Genomic DNA, 12,287 nt, shown 5'->3' with positions numbered 1-12,287 from the left:
GTGGAGATACACAATGTCAAAGAAAGGGATGTGCATTTTGCTTGTAATACAGCAAAGAGGTGGGCTGGTCATTGCTATCAGTGAGATTGTGAGAAACTCATTACCCTTTCCATCTCCCGGCCACCATTACATATCTAATAGACCCAGCCGCTTCCTTTTGTGGTGAGCACAATCGAACTTTGATCGCCCTTCTGAAATGAAGAAGACAAACAATGCCTTGCATTCATGGTGCGTTGCTGCATCCTCAAGAACCAGAGACCAGATACCCTCCACCCCCCCTGTAATTGGCATTGATGCTAGACAGATGATATCCTAACCATTGGAGATTCCCGGATAACACTGACCTGGGAACAGGGCTCTTTGAGGATCCTCTGTTTGGATACGAGCCCCCTTGCCCTAAATCTGCTATCTCCAGCAGCAATCAGACACTGACCCCCAGGCATCTCTCACAGCCCTCAAAGCCCCAAAACAATGTTCTGGGGCTGGGGAACAGATGCTGTTGACCCTCCTCTCTCTGGAGGATAAAAGCGCTAAACGCCGGGACTAGAAATTAAAGAGTGTGGGGTTTCAAAGCCTCTATTTCTGTCAACGCTAGCACGGCAATGAATCTCCCCGGGCCTCTCCATGGACGTGCATTATCGGAGGGATGATTTGTTGACCTTAACTCCCTGCCCGCCAATGATTTATTTTACGTTGGCACAGATAAGCTCCCTGACCTCTCCGATCCTAATGGAGTTTTAAGAAGAGCGACAATAGAAGGCCAGTTGATGTATGATAAAAACAATCAAAAGTAGTTCCTTCAACAAGGACTACTTCATGAGATCTACTTTTTTAATCCATTTTTTGGATCAAACTCAATTGTTTCCCTGTCTTCCTCTTGTGCAAAGCCTTTTAGTGGAAAATACTAGGGGATTTAAAATGATCGGATCAATTGTTCTGGTACTACAGTAATTCGGAAAGATGGATCACAGTCCAAAGTGAGACCCAAAATGTGCTGTGGATAGTTAAAATCAGAGGAGCATGTCACTTTAAATGTCAGTTCCCATGGATACTGAAGGTATGCTCTGAAACATGGGGGTAGAATTTTATGAAATATGCAGTATATTCAATAACTTTCTCCCTGGAATATCAGTTCATTCCACTCTTTCTCTATAACAGCAGTGATTTGAGTTGTTTTGACATTGGCCCCATAGCCAGTTAATTGCAACATTTTATTATTATGTAAATGCCAATATTAAGCCTATTACTCAAAACTTATGCAATGAAGACTTGTGTTATGGATAGCACTGTCCTCCATCCATGCATGTTATGTAGGTGCTCCATCTTTATATCAAGCTGTGTTGTGTGCTGTATCATAGTACACAATGCATGCAAAAGTGCCAACATAACTGACCCTGATAAAGTAGTGCCCTTATTTTTTACATTTGAGGTATTTAGCGACGCTCTTATCCAGTGAGTGCATACATATCCGTACTGGTCCCTTTAGGAATCGAACACACAGCTGAGCCACAGGTGGCCTGGAGACAAAACACCCAAGGTGAGCTCGAGCTGAGGGTATTATTCTCATAGTGTGTAGGAGAGCCGAATGTCACCCACACGTTGAAAAAAAAACTTGGATTGTTGACAGTGGTTTTGGCCAGGTGCTTGAGCACTTTAGTGAGAGCTGAACACATGACAACGAAGGCAGAGTAGCTCTTATGTTGAATAACGGCTGTCATAAATCTGAGGGATGAGGAGGTGTAGACGTAGGCGTGGAGGTGCGTAGGAAAAGTGGTTGTACTCTCTGATCAGTTGGAACATAAATTGAACCCGAGGGTGTCAGCGAGAAAGCTGCTACTGTCTTCCAAAAATGGCTTGATAGGGGTCTATGATAACATACAAAATTCTCACAGCTTTTCTCTACTTACCGTTGTTAACTTATGAATGTTTTTGCTGTATGTACAGTGACTAATTAAAGTCTACACACCCCTTACAGTCTTCACATTTTGCTGCCTTTAAATTAAATTTGACAAAATTGGATTTGAAAGAAGTACATATAAACAATACACACACATTGACAGCTTTCTCCTTCCATGACCTTGTTTACCCCTAAGGCGAGCTCAGTTACTTCCCCCAACTCTAGAGCCACTTATCGATAGGCGCAGTGGGAAAGTTCTCTAAATAATGCAACCCCCCCCCTTTTCCTATTTCCAAACCAATTCCAAAAAGGAAAATTAGCTCAAAAAGAGAACATCAAGAGGCGTAGGAAGCTACAAGGATACATATTTTTACACTGGCCAGAGAAAGCGTTAAATCAGTGGGAAGATGACACATCTTCTGCAAGAATAAAACTCCTCTGTTTAGAGCTGTTTAATCCTGCTATCACCCATGGTGACAGCTCTGCTTTTATGTGTTGTCCAAAACAATATTTGTTTTTTTATTAGTGAAATTATTAGTTTTTTATTAGTTTTTTTATCAGTTCTCTTTGGTGTAGAGAAGTTGTCCTTTTGCCTCGGGAACAAACACGTCTAATGCCAAGGAACTTGAAAGGTGACAGTGATCTATGCTATCTATGCTAACTCTCCCTGAAGATAAACAGGTGGCTCTGATTCACAATAACAAGGTATGAATGGAGGAGTGTGATTTAACAATAAAGGAGGGAGATCTCCAAATATTACATAAGGCTTTACTATAATGTTTCCTAGAAATTGTGTGCTATGATTCATGGTGAAATATGACAACGTAATTAGCAGTTGTCCATCAACTCCTATGCAGCCATCTTTTACTGTGGTATGGCAACAAGAGATGACAAGTGAATACAAGGTCCTGTCTCATAATGAGCAAACTTGCAGATTTATTGAACAAATATGATTGACAACACCACTCTAGCTCTAGCATACTTACTCTGACTGGCTACATGTGTATACACTGTGCAGTTGGACCATCAAACACACAGAGACCCATTAAAAATGACAATCCTGGCAATTTCCATCCAGTCACCCTATTCGAGCCAAGTTGAGTGATCCAAACACTAGTCAAATCCCAATCACACACCATTACATTTTCTCCCTGTAATGCAAATAATTAGAGCTTTCCAATCAATTGAAAGGCTGATGAAGGGGCTGCAGATGTGGATGGGGAGTGTAGAGTGCATGCTTCTGCATCTGCCGGACAGACAGTAGTGAGCTTACTCAGTCACAGAGAGCCATTGTTGTGTCGAGGGGTCAATTTGGAACCATGCGGATTGATTTGAACCTATTTCTGAAGAGTTCAACAAAGTGGATAGTTGACCAAGCATATCTAGCTTCATTTAGGACGACAGGTGTACATTTGCTCTATTGCTAACTCTGGCAGATTTCTGTGGATGTGAATGCTGAAGTGTTAGTAATATTTCTGGGGGTGCGTATGATATAATTGTCCTGTTATACACAAATGTGTTTCTTACATATCGCAGGGAGCTGGGTGACAGCCACCGCCCCTGGAGCAATCAAGGTTAAGTGCATTGCTCAAGGGCACAGCAACCAATTTTTCACTTTGTCAGCTCTGGTATTCAAACCAGCGACCTTTCATTTACTGGCCCAACACTAACCGCGATGCTACCTGTCGCCCCAAACAATTTGATTAATGTGCACTGTCGCTGTCAAATTAATTCCATAAATAAATACACCTGGATAGTTCCAACCACGCAATCTGATTGGTCGATGAGCTTTCACAATTGTGTTATATTCCTTAAAAACACCTATAATTAATTTTACAGTGCAACAAGCACTGTGCAAACATTTGATTACAGTTTGCTTTCTAAGGAAGTGTTGCTAAGAATGTCACAAATGTACGAGAATGGTTCAGCGTGAATTAATGTGTCACAAATGTGTCATAAATTCCTCTGAGCTATAACTATCAAACATTCAACATGCATCCATAAATCTGCACATACATATACATGAATACATTATGTTGTGCAGATCTGCACATCACAATGGCACAGGCTGTGCATACATGCATTAATGTAATGTATTAAACATGCGTGTCCACACATGTACTGTACATGTAGAAGAACATGCAAATGCATGTTCATTTTTGCTTCATTCTTCCATATAAATAATTTTTGTAATGGGTAGTGTCATGAAAGGTTAATGTGTTTGAGTGTTAAGAGTGGTACAGAGAGGCTTTTCTACAGGCTCTTAGATTTGAACAGATTGACTATCGAGATTTTGAAGGAGTGTGTGTGTGTGTGTGTGTGTGTGTGTGTGTGTGTGTGTGTACCTGTGTGTTTACATGTATGACTGTGCGTGTGTGTTTCGTCACCACCTTTATTTCTCTGATGTTAATTAAATCTCCCAACAAACACAAGGGAGAGCTTGCCAGGAACTTTGAGGACAGGTGTGTCGAGCTTCCAGTGCAGCAGGTGGAGGAAATTGGATTTGGTTTCTCCTGAGCCTAACTTTCTGGAGATTGCCGAAGACAGATTTCCGAACAAAGGAAAAAAACATTAAAAAGCCACCTAAAACAAAACAAACATTAAAAGTGCAAAAAGCTAGGTGTGGTGTATTGTGAATATATCACAACCATAGAACGGTATCTCTGAGGGTTTGATTTTTGATTCCTTGGTTTCCTTTTTAAACTATAGCACCTAATGTATAGGCCTACTGCGGATGTGGCTGAGCCTAGCAATACAGCTATTGTTGGAAGTAATAGATGGAACTGATATAGAAAAACCCTGGGGATGAACGCCATTGTTTGATGTGGCCTTGAAAACAATACTGGTGGCCTGGATGATACCAACGACACGGGTGAGGAAGAACCACACAGAGACCCCACACAGCTGGAAAGAACCACCATTTTCTCTAGAAGCCCCCCCTCTTCCAACAGCGCTTCCTGTGGCCTCTACCACCACTTCACTGGGGAGCCCACTCTCCAACAGAATGGCAGCTAATGAACCTGTACCTCCATTCCGAAAGCAAACTAGCTTTTTTGTAGAACAGTGGGCTAGCCAATAGGGAGGGGGGATTATTGAGGGAGTTCATGGAGTCGTACTGCAGTGGCTGTGGTGCAGTTAGCTGCTGAGTTATTCAGATTGAGGAGAAAGTAGTGGTAGTGCAGGACAATGGGGAATGGCCAATGGAGGGGGAATAGATTAGGGAAGATGGCTATTGCTCTGTATATGCAGAGGTAAGAGGGATGAGGTTCTATGTAATGTTAAATTGTTAGATTTCTCAAAAATAGGATAAGTATTAGGACCAAATTCCATACATTCTACAAAAGGGATGCATTTCCTATTACACAGCCAGCTAAAATGACAAATTACGTTATGAAGCAGAGCAAAGTTTTATTTATGTAATGGAGATGCTGAGAATCGAGAAGCAGGTGAAACGTTTAACAAAACAGCCAACAAAACAACATAACAGTAGTGTCTACGCTAAACACAGGAACAATACTGACTGAGGAAAGTCCCAAGGGGAGTGACAGATACATGGGAGGTAATCAGGAAGGTGATGGAGTCCAGGTGAGTATCATGATGACGTGTAGGTGCAAGTAATGATTGATGCCAGGTGTGCGTAATGATGAATCCTAGGACCGGTGGTTGGTATACCGGCGAAGTCAAATGCCGGAGGGGAAGCGCGAGAGTAGACGTGACAATTTAGGTTCAAAAAGGTTTTCGAGACGCTATTGTAGTAGTGGTTACATTATGGTCTTGCCATCCTCGATGGAATGTAAAATCACAATAGGAATGTCCGTTTGAAAGCTACAATGAAAACCAACTTAAGTGTCTGTGCTTTCTCTGGGTTGAGGCAGACAACAGCTCACAGACCAAATTTCGTAGAAGGGACTAGATCAAGTATTCAAAATAATACCTATAGTAAACTACACTGAACAAAAAAATAAAAGGCAACATGCAACAATTAACGGTTTTACTGAGTTGCAGTTCATATAAGGAAATCAGTCAATTGAAATAAATTCATTAGGCCCCAATCTATAGAGTTCACATGACTGGGCAAGGGCACAGCCATGGGTGGACCTGGGAGGGTATAGGCCCACCCACTTGGGATCAATGCCCAAACACTGAGGAGCCAGGCCCAGCCACTCAGAATGAGTATTTCCGCACAAAAGGGCTTTATTAAAGACAGAAATACTCCTCAGTTTCATCAGCTGTCCGGGCGGGTGGTCCCAGAAGAACCTGCAGGTGAAGAAGCCAGATGTGGGTGTCGTGGGCTGGCGTGGTTACACGTGGTCTGCGGTTGTGAGGCAGGTTGGACATACTGCCAAATTCTCTATAACAATGTTGGAGGCAGCTTATGGAAGAGTAATGAACATTCAATCCTCTTGCAACAGCTCTGGTGGACATTCCTGCAGTCAGCATGCCAATTTCATGCTCCCTCACAAGGTACACTTGTGCAATGATCATGCTGTTTAATCAGATTCTTGATTATGCCACACCTGTCAGGTATATGGATTATCTTGTCAAATGAGAACATGTTCACTAACAGGGATGTGTGCAAAGAAACTGACAGAAAAGCTTTTTTTGCATATGGAACATTTCTAGGATCTTACATTTCAGCTCATGAAACATGGGACCAACACTTTACATGTTGCATTTTATATTTTTCTTCAGTATATCTGAAATTATCATTATTTTAACAATGTTGAGACATGATCAAAACTATTGAAAAGTATAGAAATCCACACAAAAACATCTGAAAAAGTGTAAACAAATGCAGAAAGTTGCCTTAGTCTGTTGTAAAATTAATATAAGGTCAAGCTGCATTTACTTTGAGTTATTCCCCCTACTGAGTTTAGACTTGAAATAACCATGGGAGCAAGCAAACTTTCCACTTTTTAAAATGAGGGTAAATGGTGTTAGCGATGCTTGGTCACATACATGAAATGTTTTCCTTCAAGTCACCTCAAACACAGATAAATCATGCAAAGGTATGATTCCAAGGAGAGAGGAGACCGGGAACTTTGGGAATGAGTAAGCAACTAAAATGAAACCTTTGTGGGCTCATTCTTGGATAATACCACACATTTTAGAAATCGTAGGTCCATTACACAGATTTTAGTAGGAAGAGGTCTTGATATGTCTACTTGAACCTGCTCACTGACTACATCCACTGTTCCATTTCATAAGACATTGTCCCATGCAAGGCAAATATTATGCTAATTTCAATCTGCTTCATTCGTCATACTGCAGAACACCAACTGAATCTTTCTAGTACATGGAACGTGACCAAGACTGCTTCTGTTATTCACAAGCTTTTGTAACCCCTGAAACACACTTACCTGCCCTGTGTATTCATGTATTCATGCATTTGTACAGCACTCCCCCATGCATGTGCATTCAGCTGATTGGATTATAAAGAAAATCAAAACACAAAAAGGTATCACAACCCTAGTCCATATTTATGACTTGAAGTGTTACAGAGGTGAAAGCAGGACTATTCGTGTCTATACATCATGGCTCTGACCCATGTCTCTTTGGATTTGCAGATAGAGAGACCCGACCTCCACGGCTTGAGTGATTCCTCCTATTCTCTGCCTGATTTGGTTGCTGTCTAAGGCCAGACCAACTGCCTAAGTCACTATCTATCACCGAGCAACGGGGAGACAGGAGTCCTGCTGAAGTTGCCATAGCAATATGATCCCTTTAATGATGGCAAATCAGCCAGTAGAGCACATCCTTAACTGCGTCCCTCTGGTCACCATGCTGCTTATCACCCGGGTGACAAATGCAATATATATTTAGATAAGACAGCCCTGGCTTCCGACATAACAAACCTTCCCTCACACCACGATGGTACATTCTTATAACGCACCATCTTTGACATTCAACTTAGTGTAATTGCGTTTAGCTGAAAATAAACTAAAACTAAGGCTGTCACCATGATAATACCAACAATAATAAAATGGCCATTATTCGAATCAATATTATAGAGACATTAATCCACTAAATGACACACCCCAATCTTGCCGCAGAGCTCCATACTTTGTTTGGGAAACAAAGAGGAGATCCGCCAGGCTGACGCGAGCCTTCGTTAAACTGTAATTGGTATTTGGTGTGATTAATGGATACCTGCAACTCACTATAGGAAAAAAGTTACCTGCAGAGAAATCTTGCGAAGAAACTTTTGCCTCATGAGTCGTGTTCGGGCATGGGGGGTCCTTGTGCTCTGTCATGTCGCATTGTGTGCCGCATTGTCTCTTTGGGTTTGGCCAGCTCTTTGGGAACGAGATGGGGAGTAATTTAATTATTTCCATTGTCAAGTAGTCGCTTAAATGTTTTCCTCTCGTCGCCTGATCATTATCTTCCCATTTCGCATCCATTTAATCTGAGATAATGTATCTCTGCCCGTTTTAATGAAGTGATAATTCCATGATAATTAACATAAACTAGCACCAAAGCAAATTTGCCTAATGACTGTTGTTTTGATAGTCAGAGTTGGTGGAGGGGAGGATGGGATGCTGCGATGGGAGGAACTGAGGCAAAGCGCCAGACAGGGAGAAGGAAGAAACAGAGAGGAGAAGTGCCTGGGTGGCGAGGAGTGGAGAAAATATGCTTTGTGACCTGGTGGATTGGAGATTGGAGGAGCCCCTGGTATTCATTCAGCAGTTCAAATAATGGGGTCCTGACGGGTCAAATGGATGCCCATTTCCATGCCTGGGAGAGTGCCCATTACTGTGCCCTCGCATTGCCTAACTAAAAATATGACTGGCTGGGAATGATGAGGCCAAGTGAGAGGTACCACAGACCGAGGAATTGTCCCTGACATTTTATTTGTGCGAGGTATCATCTTTGACATTTCATTTGTTTGATATTTGTGTGACTCACACCTCTCTCCTATTCTGAGACCTCAGTTTAATTTGCCTGAACCCTGCATTTAAACATCCACAATCCCCATCTTGTCAATCAAACCGATCGGGTCACACTCATACACACACACATTTTTGTATTCCCAGCTTTGCTGTACGAAAGCCGTACATTTATAACCCAATCTGAATGAAGGTTTGCGACATCCATTTTTTTCCCCCACACAGCGAAGCTCTTCCAGGACTACGGAGATTAATAATGCCATTCAGAGCAGGACGCTTTCATCGGTGGCACACAGGTCAGCGGCCCTACCTGATCTCGGTTTTCTGATAACTTTAGTCAGGGTTTATCACCACCACATTCATTGCGTGAAAGTATTCAGCTCTGTGGAGGATGTCAGAGCATTTGTGTCCGTCCCGGGCCCTGCCGTCAGGCAAAAAACTCCGTCAGCAAAAAACTCCATCTGTATTCATAAACTCTGCTGCCTTGATCTTGAGTAGTTTACTCAAGGTCAAAATACATTTCCTACTATCACTGCACCATTACAAAATATCACACACTTCACATAAGAGACTGTCTACTTGTGGAACAGAGCATGAAAGAGAGTAACTTGATATAACCTCTGGGGTCCAGATGTTGACTTATCAGTGCATTATGTCTGTCGGAGTGATTACATAGCACTTAGAATTAACACAGCCAATCAGACTGCAGTAACAAAGTACTGTATTACTGAATATGCCTGCTATACACAAATCAGAACTTAATAGTAGTACATGGAGATGTATTAGCGTCCGAAGTCCCACCCAGCTGACTACTTCAAAATAGTGAAATCAGTACATTGCGCTGTCCATGCTAAAACAGGTTTTGGGCCAAGTTTTATCCAACTCTATGAGTAGAACAAGTGTGCTATTAAATGCTTCTAATCGCACTGGCAACCACATTGAGGATCTGGCTTCATAAGTGTTGATAGACATTATGTTATAAAGAATAGTGTTTTCTCCACTCAACTGTTTCTAATATCTACTTACAGCAACTGCTAAAATACACATTGGCTGTAGGTTTTACACCTCTCCTTGAAGGCTCTGCCCATCAAACCAGAAAAACAGCTCAGAAGACCTGACAGCCAAGTCAATTTTTTAACGTTTCAGTCCATGCTGTATTTTGAGGTATGGTATCAGAGCAATTAAAGATTTTCGTCATTATTCTATAATGTTGTTACATATGCACCATGGAGTTGATCAATTACATTGTACTCACAACTTGGCTTGCCCATCTTCACAGTGCAACATCAAATAAAATAGTATTTGTCACATGCACCGAATACAACAAGTGTAGACCTTACCGTAAAATGATTACTTACAAGCCCTTAACCAACAATGCAGTTCAAGAATTAGAGTTAACAAAATATCTACCAAAGAAATTACAGTAAAAAAATATATATTCAATCAAAAAGTAACAATACATTTACATAACAATAACGAAGCTATATACAGGGGGTACCGGTACCGAGTCAATGTGCGGGGGTACAGGTAAGTTGAGGTAATTTGTGAAGTGACAATGCTTAGATAATAAACAGCGATAAGCAGCAGTGTAAAAACAAAAAGGGGGGGGGGTCAATGTAAATAGTCCGGGTGGATTAATTGTTCAGAGGTCCTATGGCTTGGGGGTAGAAGCTGTTAAGGAGCCGTTTAGTCCTGGACTTGGCGCTCTGGTACCGCTTTCCTTGCGGTAGCAGAGAGAACAGTCTATGACTTTGGTGACTGTAGTCTTACAATTTTTTGGGCCTTCCTCTGATACTGCCTAATATATAGGTCCTGGATGACAGGGAGCTTGGCCCCAGTGATGTACTGGGCCGTACGCACTACCCGAGCAGTTGCCATACCAGGTGGTGATGCAACCGGTCAAGATGCTCTCGATGGTGCAGCTGTAGAACTTTTTGAGGAACTGGGGACCCATGCAAAATCTTTTCAGTCTCCTGAGGGGGAAAATGTGTTATTGTGCCCTCTTCACAACTGTCTTGGTGTGTTTGGACCATGATAGTTTGTTGGTGCTGTGGACACCAAAGAACTTGAAACTCTCGACCCGCTCCACTTCAATCCCGTTGATGTTAATGGAGCCTGTTCGGCCTTCCTTTTCCTATAGTCTACAATCAGCTCCTTTGTCTTGTTCACATTGAGAGAGAGTTTGTTGTACTGGCACCACACTGCCAGGTCTCTGACCTCCTCCCTATAGGCTGTCTCATCATTGTCAATGATCAGGCCTACCACTGTTGTGTCATCAGCAAACTTAATGATTGTGTTGGAGTTGTGTTTGGCCACGCAGTCGTGGGTGAACAGGGAGTACAGGAGGGGACTAAGCACGCACCCCTGAGGGGCCCCAGTGTTGAGGATCAGCGTGGCATATGTGTTGTTGCCTACCCTTACCACCTGGGGATGGCCCGTTAGGAAGTCCAGTTCCAGTTGCAGAGGGAGGTGTTTAGTCCCAGGGTCCTTGGCTTAGTGATGAGCGTTGTGGGTAGTATGGTGTTGAACGCTGAGCTGTAGTCAATGAACAGCATTCTCACATATGTGTTCCTTTTGTCCATATGGGAAAGGGCAGTGTGGAGTGCGATTGATATTTTGTCATCTGTGGATCTGTTGGGGCGATACAGTGGGGAAAAAAAGTATTTAGTCAGCCACCAATTGTGCAAGTTCTCCCACTTAAAAAGATGAGAGAGGCCTGTAATTTTCGTCATAGGTACACGTCAACTATGACAGACAAAATTAGAAAAAAAATTCCAGAAAATCACATTGTAGGATTTTTAATGAATTTATTTGCAAATTATGGTGGAAAATAAGTATTTGGTCACCTACAAACAAGCAAGATTTCTGGCTCTCACAGACCTGTAACTTCTTCTTTAAGAGGCTAAAATGTCCTCCACTTGTTACCTGTATTAATGGCACCTGTTTTAACTTGTTATCAGTATAAAAGACACCTGTCCACAACCTCAAACAGTCACACTCCAAACTCCACTATGGCCAAGACCAAAGAGCTGTCAAAGGACACCAGAAACAAAATTGTAGACCTGCACCAGGCTGGGAAGACTGAATCTGCAATAGGTAAGCAGCTTGGTTTGAAGAAATCAACTGTGGGAGCAATTATTAGGAAATGGAAGACATGCAAGACCACTGATAATCTCCCTCGATCTGGGGCTCCACGCAAGATCTCACCCGTGGGGTCAAAATGAAAACAAGAACGGTGAGCAAAAATCCCAGAACCACACGGGGGGACCTAGTGAATGACCTGCAGAGAGCTGGGACCAAAGTAACAAAGCCTACCATCAGTAACACACTATGCCACCAGGGACTCAAATCCTGCAGTGCCAGACGTGTCCCCCTGCTTAAGCCAGTACATGTCCAGGCCCGTCTGAAGTTTGCTAGAGAGCATTTGGATGATCCAGAAGAGGATTGGGAGAATGTCATATGGTCAGATGAAACCAAAATATAACTTTTTGGTAAAATCTCAA

Source organism: Salmo salar, chromosome 09 (assembly GCF_965601325.2).
Source record: "Salmo salar chromosome 09, fSalSal1, whole genome shotgun sequence".
Lineage (NCBI taxonomy): Eukaryota > Metazoa > Chordata > Actinopteri > Salmoniformes > Salmonidae > Salmo > Salmo salar.
The sequence above is the reverse complement of the archived record's forward strand: the minus strand, read 5'-3'. Positions refer to the sequence as shown.